The 13,662-nt window shown below is 41.5% G+C and overlaps 1 long non-coding RNA gene across 1 annotated transcript; it reads left to right on the top strand.

Moving 5' to 3' along the window:
• Positions 1 to 1,828: 1,828 nt before the first annotated feature.
• LOC145455849 (uncharacterized) lies at positions 1,829 to 10,798 on the top strand. The gene is made up of 2 exons (XR_013920437.1): positions 1,829 to 2,403; positions 10,612 to 10,798. It is a non-coding gene; the product is annotated as an uncharacterized LOC145455849 (long non-coding RNA).
• Positions 10,799 to 13,662: the final 2,864 nt, after the last annotated feature.

The raw sequence follows: 13,662 nt of genomic DNA, 5'->3' as shown, positions 1-13,662 counted from the left end.
AAGGGCGATTCCACCATTTGGGAGAGATATCTAAGACAGAGGGCTAAAAATGGAAGAGCGTAATTTGGGGGCGCGAAAGCATACCAAAGGGCGATAGGGGACGACAATAATAATCCTTCTCACCGTTATCTTCAGTTTCTTGCGAAGTTGAATTTTCGATTGATGAATGTTATGTCGAATGTGGAACGATTTCCTGGTACAGTTGCATGTTTTTTTAATTTGTAATTAGTCTGAGTTCTATTGCAAGAATACCTTAGATCAGAATCAGAATCTTTAACCCGGTCATGGTTGAGTTTTCCTCACAGTGACCGCTATAGGCCTATAGTGTTGTACAGAGGTGGTCAAAGTAGTCAAAAAAGCTACTCAAGTAGAAGTAGAAGTCGCGACGGAAAAATCTACTCAAGTACAAGTAGAAGTACTTCTTCCATAAGCTTCCTGAAACTACTTGAAGTAGAAGTAGAATTGACTGACTTTATATATACTCAAGTAAGTAAGTAGTGGTGAAAACGATCATAATTCGTTCGCATTGATTGTCAGAAACTGCAAATTGAGCTATGCGAAAGGTGCAGAGCTTGATTCATATTGATGCATACCAGAAGGCATCCAATTTTCGACAGCACAAGCGTGTTCGTCCGCATGATGGGATGAAAATTATAGCATAGATATGAAAATGCGATACTAATCCTCTGTTCACTCGAACAGCACGCTTTAGAAAATATCATGATATAGCACCCTCCCCCATATTATAAGGCCCGTAGTTTAGTCGAAGAGCAATTCGGCGAAGTTGTATCGGATACGGTGTAAACACTTTGCGCGGTTAGTCAACGTTAATGAAAAATATGGTGGATTAGAAAAATGCGATATTGTGTAGCTTTATTTCCGGATATTAAAGGCATTGCCACACTTGCGTTTATATTTAAACGTGTATGTTCTTCAGACAAAAAACTGATACTAATTAGAACTCAAAGTATGATACTGGGAATTGAAAGTGAAAGATAAATACTACTTCTGAAAGTGGAAAAGGTACTTCATGTCTTTAGTCCAGAAAGTTTCAAAGGCTGTATGCCAAAACAGGTATAAAGCTAAAAAAGTCGGAGCTCACTGTTCCAGATCAGGACACGTCATGGAGTGCTAGACTACGATATGATAAGTAAATGCTAGATTGCGAAACATCAGTTTCAAACGCTATGATGGACTATATATACAGTGATGAAATATTTCATATGGGCGACAATGCGGTGTCAACGGAACCACGCAACCCGCTACCTAAATTATATTCACCGATACTTTCGTGAAATCATATTGGTCGCTCCACATCCACCGTGCGCGAAGCGCGACAAAAATTCTGGGCTTACTCAACTTTTCTGAAAATTAAATGTTGATACTCCGTGAAAACAGCCCCGGAATTCCTCAAGCTATCTTCCTGATTGGAAGATTAAACTACTTCTACTTGACAAACTGAAAATAGCGAAAAGTAAGTAAGTAGTTAACAAAATATTATGAAGTAGAAGTAGAAGTAGCGAAAATTAGTTCTACTTGAGTAAGTACCAGAAGTAGAGGAAAACTACTTAAGTACTTCAAAAAAGTAGAAGTACTTCGTTGCTGACCACCTCTGATCAAGGTCTAGCAATAGTAGCATGCCAAGCGAATTTGGTATGTTATGTAGTTTTGCTGCAGGTATGATCTTTTGTGTAATTATCTGTTGGACCAGTTCTGCCACCAATGCAGACTCCTTGACGCATGTATGATGCAAACTATATATCGAAACACTGGAGCTGGTGTTTACTGTATAGCCGCCATGCTATGCTCCTTTGCCATTGCGACGAGAGTAGTAAACGTCCTTTACCTTTTTCCTGCGAATGGCCTTATGAATTGTTTGATCATCAATTCGTAGCTGCTCGAGCGAACAGTACCTTGTGACGTCATACAAATTCGAGACATAGCGGCGTCAGACGTCAGACTGACAGTCTGAGCCTGAGCACGTGCGGCTGAATGTTGCGAGATTAGATATTATGTCGACGCGATATTTTCGTATTGGATAATAACAAGATGCATTGCTGTAAGATATTGAGGGTTTCGAAGCCACAGCTAACTTTAGCTTAAGAATATTGCAGGTGTTGATTGCAGATATTGTAGGTATAGCAGTTTCCGAGCTGTTTCTGAAGACCTATGTATTTTCGTTACAGTTTAATGGTGAACAAAAGCTATGGCTTATAAGAATGTATTACATTTTCTGACATTCAACTAAACGAAAATAGAAGCGTTATGGCATTATGAATCATGACGTCGAATGCTTATGTGATAGAAAGGGATCGTTTCGCCTATCGCTTCTAGCACGGTGCCGTGGGATGCAAAGGAATATTGCCAGAAAAGTTTGCAATCACACTGGAAAAGATGATTCAGGTAAGAAGTCCTAGGCGAGGGGTATCAAACTCAACTTGCGTCGCTGGCCGGAGTCAAACTTTCAAACCGCTCGCGGGCCGGATCAGTCAAATCATTTCAAAATATTATGGTACATCAAAACGCCTGCCCTTACTTTTTGCTTGAATAGTTTATTATCAATCCTGTATACATTTTGGTATATTACATAACATTCACGATCATATCATATGGATATATTCTAGCAGCACCTTTACTCGCAAACAACGGAATTTTGGCAAAATTTCAAAGATTGATCGTTTGAATTCAAGCGCTAAAACACTGACTCTAACGACGGAATAAGCTGACATATTTGTATGCTCCCTTTGTTTTATTCGTAATCTGCCGTTATCTCATCGTATGCGCTTTGAGGAACACAAGTGATTTAATTGTAAACGTAGACGTTAGAATTTGGCTCATTATTATTCGTCATTCGAGGTTCTCTGTCTGTCAACAGGGCCTTTGAGTAGAAGTGATACAGCAGTGCGACCAAATATATTTGGCGCTTCTTCGTTATACGATCAGAGAGAGTGAGTGCTCCCCATGGTACCGATAAACAATGTTCCCATTGAACATGATACAATGTGACGTGTTTCACATGATATCAAGCTGTGCTGCCCCTGAACTCGATATTTTTTTCTACGCAGGCGATCTGGGTTCGATTCTCGCCAGTACCCTCTGTGAGTCGCTGCTTGGAGATCCGGTGATGGGCATGGAGATTTAAGCAAATGAGAAGCAGCAAGGATTAGAGTCTGAATGACGATAACCAAAGGACTTATTTTTATATTCAATGAACACAGTGTGAAAGTGGTTTTTACTCGTATTTCGCATAGTCATTATGCTGTAAAGATACATTAGCGTCGTATTGGAAGTTCGGCCTTGCTCACACGATCGCTGGTCATGTCGGTTGATTAATTAAACTAATTAAATTCAGTGGTTCAATCACACAATATATGCAGTTCAAAGAGACATTTCGGGTGAAAGTTGTAGAGAAGACAGACAGAAGTATATGTGCAACAATACTGTGACAGATAGAGTGACCTGTGACTCGGACTTGAGCCGCTGGTGAATTCTTGAGAGATTGACCTGTGACCAGGGCATGGTATGGTTGTTGTATGTTTGGTGTCAAATTGGTACCGACTTCACTTTTGTTGTGATTACCTCTCTGTGTTAAAGATCATTCGTCGTAATGTACTGGCGTGGACTGTAATGATTGCAGACTGTCTACCTGTTTCGCGTACTGAGAACCGTTCTTCATTTATGTTGCTGTTGTCTTAACTGTTGGTATTGCGAGTATCGTAGTCAAGGTATTAGTTCATTTAAGCCGAAGTAATAGACTGCTTACGAATATTGTTTCGTGCTCACAACAATGGTACGGTAAGGTATGGAAGCATAGGCGCCGACTTTTATTTTTGCATGGGGTGGCGGCAGGCGCGTAGCCAGGGGGTGTCGAAACCCCCTCCTTTTGAAACGCAAAACCCCGTCCTTTTGAAATGACCATTCTGATGCTAATATTCAGTTGCATTCAACAAGTCGTATAATCAGTGTTACGCGCGGTCGCAATCAATTAGCGAGATTCGTCTGTGCACGCAACGCGATCTCCCGCTGAGATCATTGCGAAATTAGGTTATTGATTGCCGAGCACTCGGCATTCAACTCTGGACTGAGCAGTGACAGGGCACAACAATTCTGGAACACGAAAGACAGACAAGAAATATGATTACAAAAGCGTGCGGTCAATCAGTAATTAGTCCTTACCTCCAACACAATGGGCTTTTACTTCGTATTGAGTAGCTCGCATCGCGACAATTGGTTGCCGATCAACTTTGCGCTCAGAGAATATTTATCACAAAAATGGTTCACAAAATATTTTAAACGCGGCTTGCGGCCCTCATCGATGCAAATATTGCACTTTAATTCGTAGAAGGTGGCCGTATATTTGGTCGTCAAATCGCGATAGGAGATGGTGTTTCTCAGAGCGCGCGATGAATTCTAAGTTTCTAGCGATGAGGTCGAATTTTTACATCTCATAACGATCGTTAGTTTGCTGAAATCAGCATCAGTACGCTGTGCGAAATGCAAAGTAGTGATCAATTTTATCGGACTGTACAATCGGCCGACAAGGTTGCAATGATACCGAAATTGCAGACATGCCGCAAACCCGCAATAATTACAATAACAGGGTGCGCTAGTCATACCTAAATGCCCAGATTCGGCAATGGCAACGAGCACGATTTGTTCAGACGCGGGCACAAGTTTTAATCAAAAAGATACATAAACAAACAATTTTACACTCAAAGATTGTTACTGCATGCAGACGCGCTAAATCAAATCACCGACGATAGTGCACATGAGATATCGATGACCCATTTCGCATATAAATGATTCCCGCTAATTTGCAGTACTCCGCATCGATAATACATTGACATTTCAAAAGGACGGGATTTCTAGTTTTAAATGAGAAACTCACTGGCTACGCACGTATAGTGTTCTAATACCGACAACGCGCTGGTTAATATCAGCCCGGAGCCTACGGCATACGTAGGTATCGTTCAGAAGCTACTTATACCCCTAAAAAGATGTTCAGATATACTCCGCTATGTCTCCATTGTAATATCGCCGAAACCGTCGACCATTTTCTACTGAATTGTGCAAGATATGATTTTCAACGGTCCTTTCTCATTGAGTCATGCCGTAATCATGACATCCCATTCACGACTTATAACCTCTTGGTCCAGCCTGAGCTATTAAACCCTGTGGCTGAAGTCGTGCTATCGTGTCGTAGAATCTAGGGATGGCGTGAACGCGAGGTTCACGTTCGCGTTCTGTGTGTGAACCTCGGAAATTTAGAGGTTCGTGTTCACAACAGAACCTTGGTAGGTTCTGCACTGTGAACCTTTTGGTAAATTGTAATTTTCACTCCATTATAAGATCTTTGGCTCAAATTTATTGCATTTCAACTGCGGACCACTCCATGCATGGTGCTGGCAGCATAAAAAATCAACGCTTAACGAGCATGCACCATGCACCTTGACAACCTTAAAAGTTTTAGTTGCTTTGTTGCAAAAAATTTCTCGGAATAACCAGCTTTCCGTTTGTGAATATTTAGTGACTATGTGCTGTGAGCTTGACCCGCAATCACACAAGATCACGAGCGATATACGTAGTCAGCGAATGATGCTTATTCATTCAACCAATCAATGCTATTGATATCGTCTTCTGATGTAAAAAATCGAACGGGCGTACGGGGTCAATCTTGACTTCATATCTTAACTGTATCATTAAAACCAAATCCGTGCGATTAAGATGCTTGGTACTGCTGCATAACTTGTTGTTGTTTGTGGTATCGGTAGCGGGTATTGAAACCAGTTGTACACACTGCTCAATATCAATGTAGCATAGCAATACTCAGACTCCGAACACATTGTCCGGTCTGGCTAAGACCGTTAAGGCGTAAGCTTATATTCCTTGGTAAGTCCTCGTCGAAATTGTTGGCAAAGCGACGGAATGTATTGATTTTACGCAATTATTTTATCCTTTGATTACCGCTGTTGATACATTAAGCGACGTTTAAAACGCCGATATGTACTTCAGCATTGTGGCATTATGTGGACCGAGTCTTCGCTAGGTATCGTGTACATTAATATAGGCTATCACTTCATTGGACGATAGGGTTGGAATTAGCAATATGACGTCACGTGACGTCACGAGGTTCACGTTCGTGTTCACACAGAACCTTTCAAAAAGGTTCGCGTTCACACGAACCTGAACCTTTCAGAGGTTCACACCATCCCTAATTTATATGCGAAATGGGTCATCGATATCTCATGTGCACTATCGTCGGTGATTTGATTTAGCGCGTCTGCATGCAGTAACAATCTTTGAGTGTAAAATTGTTTGTTTATGTATCTTTTTGATTAAAACTTGTGCCCGCGTCTGAACAAATCGTGCTCGTTGCCATTGCCGAATCTGGGCATTTAGGTATGACTAGCGCACCCTGTTATTGTAATTATTGCGGGTTTGCGGCATGTCTGCAATTTCGGTATCATTGCAACCTTGTCGGCCGATTGTACAGTCCGATAAAATTGATCACTACTTTGCATTTCGCACAGCGTACTGATGCTGATTTCAGCAAACTAACGATCGTTATGAGATGTAAAAATTCGACCTCATCGCTAGAAACTTAGAATTCATCGCGCGCTCTGAGAAACACCATCTCCTATCGCGATTTGACGACCAAATATACGGCCACCTTCTACGAATTAAAGTGCAATATTTGCATCGATGAGGGCCGCAAGCCGCGTTTAAAATATTTTGTGAACCATTTTTGTGATAAATATTCTCTGAGCGCAAAGTTGATCGGCAACCAATTGTCGCGATGCGAGCTACTCAATACGAAGTAAAAGCCCATTGTGTTGGAGGTAAGGACTAATTACTGATTGACCGCACGCTTTTGTAATCATATTTCTTGTCTGTCTTTCGTGTTCCAGAATTGTTGTGCCCTGTCACTGCTCAGTCCAGAGTTGAATGCCGAGTGCTCGGCAATCAATAACCTAATTTCGCAATGATCTCAGCGGGAGATCGCGTTGCGTGCACAGACGAATCTCGCTAATTGATTGCGACCGCGCGTAACACTGATTATACGACTTGTTGAATGCAACTGAATATTAGCATCAGAATGGTCATTTCAAAAGGACGGGGTTTTGCGTTTCAAAAGGAGGGGGTTTCGACACCCCCTGGCTACGCGCCTGCCGCCACCCCATGCAAAAATAAAAGTCGGCGCCTATGCTTCCATACCTTACCGTACCATTGTTGTGAGCACGAAACAATATTCGTAAGCAGTCTATTACTTCGGCTTAAATGAACTAATACCTTGACTACGATACTCGCAATACCAACAGTTAAGACAACAGCAACATAAATGAAGAACGGTTCTCAGTACGCGAAACAGGTAGACAGTCTGCAATCATTACAGTCCACGCCAGTACATTACGACGAATGATCTTTAACACAGAGAGGTAATCACAACAAAAGTGAAGTCGGTACCAATTTGACACCAAACATACAACAACCATACCATGCCCTGGTCACAGGTCAATCTCTCAAGAATTCACCAGCGGCTCAAGTCCGAGTCACAGGTCACTCTATCTGTCACAGTCAGGGCTGTGGAGTCGGTAAATTTTACCACCGACTCCGGCTCCGACTCCGACTCCACACATTTTCAATATACCGACTCCGACTCCGACTCCGACTCCTGAGTCTTCGAACGTACCGACTCCAACTCCGACTCCGACTCCTGGGTCTTTAAGCGTACCGACTCCGACTCCCGACTCCGACTCCGACTCCAGTAATATTACCAATTTACTTCGAAAATTATATGCCACATTGTCGGTTGAATGACTATCATACAACCATTAAACATACTCAAACATATGAATAACGGTGGCATGCTAAATCGTTTCATTGTGGAACAGCTCGAATTATCCACTATACAATTAACACGAAAGAAAGATTTGCTAAATATCCTTCCTTTTTCAAGTTTTTATAACGTGGACTCTCTAATATCCTGAAATGTATGAATCATTCAAATATGGCAGATATCCAATAATGTATGATAAAATGCAGATAAAAAATCCAAGTGTAGCTCTTGTGTATGAGGTAGCAACTAATAAAAGGGATTGAACTTATTAATTTTGTCATTGCACACTATCCTGATTACAAGCACACACACTCTAACTACTAATATACATTGGTCATCAACGGAATTTAGTTAAGTAGTCAAAGACCATAGCCTATGTCTAGTCTACATGTACTTAATCAAGTATTCAAGGATTGGGACTTTCAGTCTTTCTTAATCATTTGTTCGAGCCAAACAGCAAGCTACACTACAAATATTTTTCATTTCGTCAGGCGGGAAGCATCGTTTGGTCATATTTACATCATTTTTACAATTTTACAAAACCAGCCGATGCATTTGCTCTGTCACAGTATCATGGTATAATTCCAAGAATTGCATCAATTTAAACTGCATCGCGAAAACGCATTTTGCGATTTTCTTCCCCTGTGCAACTGAGTTGTAATGTAGTAAGTATAATGTCTAATTTTATCTATATCAGGGGTGGGCAACTTTGTCGGCCAAAGGGACACATGAAATTTGCGAACCATTGCGCGGGCAACTGGAATGTTGATAACCTTGTCCTAGTCGTCCGATAGGAGCAAACCGAATTAGGCAACACTGCAAACAATACTTACGCTCTAAAATTGATAATATTTCATGCAACTGTGCGGTGCGCAATTAGGCCCTTGTCGCGCGAAGCGCGAAATTTTTTTGCAATATAATGTCTGAATTATATCAATAAATATGTTGCTAACATACATTGGGGGGCGCATTTGCATACCACTGGGCTCATTTGGCAAGGACAGGATTATTCGATGTTTAGACATAGCAAAATCGACGGTATCAGTGAACATGCCTCTATCATTTTGTGCAAATGTTTTGTCGACGATCTCGATGCGAGTGCACAAGCGAAGCCGTATCTCCTTATTGCGAATATAGTTAGACTCAATTCTGTGAAAAATATGTATTTATAATTTTCAGAAGGGGGCTCAAATAGGCCTACTGAATGCAAGAAATCTAGTGACAATGAATCACGCGAAGTACCGAGAAAAATGTCAAGTCAAGTCAATAAATCTGCTATGAAACAATCTACTTTATGGTCATATACGAAGATCTGGGATAAATGTGGCTGGCCCCTGGATACGTCAATGCGTCAGAACTGTTGTTTTAGTCATCATCAAATTTCGCGGTCATGCTAATCAAATTTTGGTTGACCTTGCAATTGTACCTGATGTCATAAATAATTTCGAGAATTACCTCACAGGCCACACCTAACCTTCTCGTGCGCGAAATTTGCCATGCGTGCCATAGGCTTGCCGCACGTGATCTGTATGGTTATTAATAACATTGATTGGTGGTACATGAAAATTATATTGAAAATTCTTTGAAAACAAATGTTTTCATGATACAGAAGTTGGAGTCGGAGTCGGAGTCGAAGTCAGGGTCATTCTCACAAACTCCGACTCCGACTCCAGTCAGTATTTTCCTACCGACTCCGACTCCGACTCCGACTCCAGCTATTATAGTTTTCACGACTCCGACTCCGACTCCATCAAGCGAAAATTACCCAGACTCCGACTCCGACTCCACCGACTCCGACTCCGACTCCACAGCCCTGGTCACAGTATTGTTGCACATATACTTCTGTCTGTCTTCTCTACAACTTTCACCCGAAATGTCTCTTTGAACTGCATATATTGTGTGATTGAACCACTGAATTTAATTAGTTTAATTAATCAACCGACATGACCAGCGATCGTGTGAGCAAGGCCGAACTTCCAATACGACGCTAATGTATCTTTACAGCATAATGACTATGCGAAATACGAGTAAAAACCACTTTCACACTGTGTTCATTGAATATAAAAATAAGTCCTTTGGTTATCGTCATTCAGACTCTAATCCTTGCTGCTTCTCATTTGCTTAAATCTCCATGCCCATCACCGGATCTCCAAGCAGCGACTCACAGAAAGAGGGTACTGGCGAGAATCGAACCCAGGTCGCCTGCGTAGAAAAAAATATCGAGTTCAGGGGCAGCACAGCTTGATATCATGTGAAACACGTCACATTGTATCATGTTCAATGGGAACATTGTTTATCGGTACCATGGGGAGCACTCACTCTCTCTGATCGTATAACGAAGAAGCGCCATATATTTGAATTGTATTTTTTGTAACTATTATATTCTCCATGCGATCTGCATATAACAGTTTCTTTTTCACTTCACAAATAACTACTTTTGGGCTCATTTTTTCATAAAATTATGAACTCAGTGTGCACTTTTGGGAGTTTTGGGAATTGGATGTCAGTATCACCAACTTGTTCCCGATGATGAAGTATTTCTTACAATAATATCTCAACATTTGTTAGAAAATGTGCTGGGTAATACAGGGGTTTTTCAAACTACTCAGAATTGCTTCGCATGAGGCCTGCGGGCCTTATGTTCGACACCGCTATCCTAGGTCATCATCATTCGAGAAATTGACAAGAATATGAAAAGTCGCAGTTTGTCATACTATAGCGTCTTAAAGTTTCCAAATTGTAACTGTGTTGATGACTGCATAATCTTTGTTCAGATTATAGAAGAACCTACAAAAGAGCATGGCTCAAAGTACAGTCCTTCAACTGCTGCTGAAGTTTTGATGAAGCCCTCTTCATTCAGGCAGTTGCTGACTGATGATTTTCACAAGAAAGACTGGATTTTCGTCATCATCCATACTTTTTTTACGTGTTCCCGCAACAAATAAACCTGATTCAAATTTACTGGTCTCAGGAACGTAAAACTGCTGCAAGGGACCAGACGAGTATATTGATGTTACAGCAGATTTCTGTTACCTTTAGTTACGGAAATTTTCAGTAAAACTTCCTACGGTCAGCATATGTAAAATCATATTACGGGGAGAGTTATTTCGAATTTACTGGTCTCATCAGCGTAAAACTGCTGCACTGGACCAGACCGGTAACTTGGTATTACAGCCGTTTTCCGTTACGTCAGGTAGCGGGAATTTTCCGTACAAAATTTTAACAGTCAGTCTTTGTAAAAATAAATTACGGTCAATATTATTTACGGGAAAATATTTTTCAAATTTACCGGTCTCAGAGTCGTAAAACTGCTGCCAGGACCAGACCAGTAATTTGGTATGGAATATTTTTAACAGTGTATAGGTTACTAAGGATGGGTAAAATAATGGCTTTTCGTGATTCTCAATTGATTGTTAAAGTATACTTTTCACTACAGACTGTTTTATGGAAAATATATGTACCAGTAATGGCGCTGATGGCATAGTTATCTATAGTCATAAGTACACCGTTCAGTAATTCGATACCGAACGATTCAACAAATTCTGTATAATGTATTACTGGGTAAATCACACGTAGATAGGCTTGAAATCAGGACAGTAATTCTTCAAATACAGCACTAAGCCGTCCGGCAAGGGCTAAAACGGTATTTTCTGTATTATTCCGTTCTGTAAGATGGACGCAATTGTACCGAAGTAAAAGCGACTATATGAACCCAACACGGACTTGTGTGAGTTCAATGTCGATTGTTTCTGCATGGATCGTTGCTGTTTTACCATAATTTCCTATCGTTGGCTCATGGATCAGTCCAGGTAACACACTATGAGCAGCGGGCTGGATTATTAAAGCCAATGAACCTACCTGAGTTTAAACATTCTGGCTGGATGAAGAGAATCAATGCTTATGCAAAACAGCGCACACAGATCGAGTTCCATCCAGTTATTGAAGGAGACCGTAATGACTTGAACACCACCTTCACCACTCTTAAAGAGTGCACACAGCTGATGTCACTAAAGTTACCGTCGATCTTCCGATTCAGCTGAGGGATGTATAGGTTATATAATGAAGCAGACAAATTTACCAGTCATTCCAACGTTGGGTGGTTTTCATCTATTGAAATCTTATCTGGGATCAATTGGTAACATCATGGAAGATTTTGGGCTACTAGATGTGATCCAGTTGATCTATGCTTGAAGCACAACAACCAGCTACATACTGGATGGAGGATATGTTTTGACAAAGCAATCCGCGCTCACCTCCTCGTCGATGCAGCTATCTATCAACATGCCATGAAAATTGCCTTAACTGAGGATGAGCGTGGTGATATGAAGTCCTTCATAGAAAAGGTGGCTGATGGTGAACTGGGAGCCAGACACACCGACCTAGTAGTGCGAGTATTTGAGCGAAGGTTTGAAGAAACGTTCGATCGATTCACAAAAAGAGGAGGAACGCCTGCACTCTGTCAGGGTGGAGTAGGCTACCACTACTTGGTAGAAATGCCCAAGGTCTTTATCAGAACCGAGTGACTCGCAGACCACAATGAGAATATGTCCTGCATTGTTACCAATATACTTCACACCTGCAGGCCATCATCAGTGGTTCTCCAACTTTTTTCAGCATGCTCCTTGATGATAGTGAAAAATCAAAGACCACTGGCAGCTCCACGCATTTACCAGTTACTCTTTATTCAGGGACATCTTCTTATTATAGTGCAACGTTCAGTATCACTCAAGATCTAGAATCAGTGTTTGGGTGGTGCGGAGGAATTATGACATTTCAAATCGAAATATAGGCCTAATTAGGATTATTGCCATTGGTGAACCTTGGAAGTTTAAGCACAAATTAAACTCATTTCGAATTCAAGAAAAATCATTTTTTCAAGCGGCTTCGTGCCTCCCCTCAGATGCTTTCACACCCCTTCAGTTTGAGAACCACTGCATTAGAACGTCTGTCTACCCGCCCACGGGAACCGCATTGGTGAACTGAGCAGAGGAAGAATGAGCAACAGCTTTTGAGGCAATAGATGTTGGTTGCTCACTGCTCATTCTCAGTCGTCTGTCAAATGTCAACCGGAGAGTGTGGGGGGGGGGGACGTCAGTATAAACATATACCCGTTCACGGAGACCTCACCAAGACACAGATAAAGCGAGATGCAGGGGCCATTGAACCTAAAATGGTTTGAGGAAATAAAGCCATTCGTCAACGATAGAGAAAGGGGGTTGGTCGTGTATTCCTGATCTGGATTCACAAGTACGGATGATGACGTAGTCGAAATGCCGAGGGGCAGCTCGGGGCCTACGATATTGTATATCGTAGGCCCCGGGCAGCTTAAATTAGGATGATCATGACCATGAAGATCAACCAGGATGGAAAGTCAGTGACGTCGACCATGGTTGCCATATCCCAGGTGAAAGCCCGGTCATCACTAAGAAAATGTCTTAAAGTCAACGAGTAAAACATTCCCATTGACTAATGGAATTTGTTAAACCGATTGATTATTTTTACCCAGCGGGATATGGCAGTTAAGACAAGCTTACAGTATGAGTTCACTCCTTTCCCGTTGTCCTTGTTCAGCAACAAAGATCAGAAGATGAACAAGGCAGAATTTTCAAATACAACCATGAAGGCCTGAACTTATCAACTTGACTTGACTAACCAACCATGCTGTACCCGCGTAATTGATGGTGGCTGGCTTCTGTACATGGTGAAGTGGGAACAACGTCAGACACAACAGGCAATTGCCAGCAATTACTTGAGCTACGTGTACTATCCGGGCTGTTGCTTTCATAGCGTCATTATGGTCTTTGATGGACACAGCAGCTCACCAA

The sequence above is a fragment of the Botryllus schlosseri genome, chromosome 14 (assembly GCF_051294905.1).
Source record: "Botryllus schlosseri isolate E-star chromosome 14, Bs_hap1, whole genome shotgun sequence".
NCBI lineage: Eukaryota > Metazoa > Chordata > Ascidiacea > Stolidobranchia > Styelidae > Botryllus > Botryllus schlosseri.
This window is presented reverse-complemented; position numbering and strand designations above follow the sequence as displayed.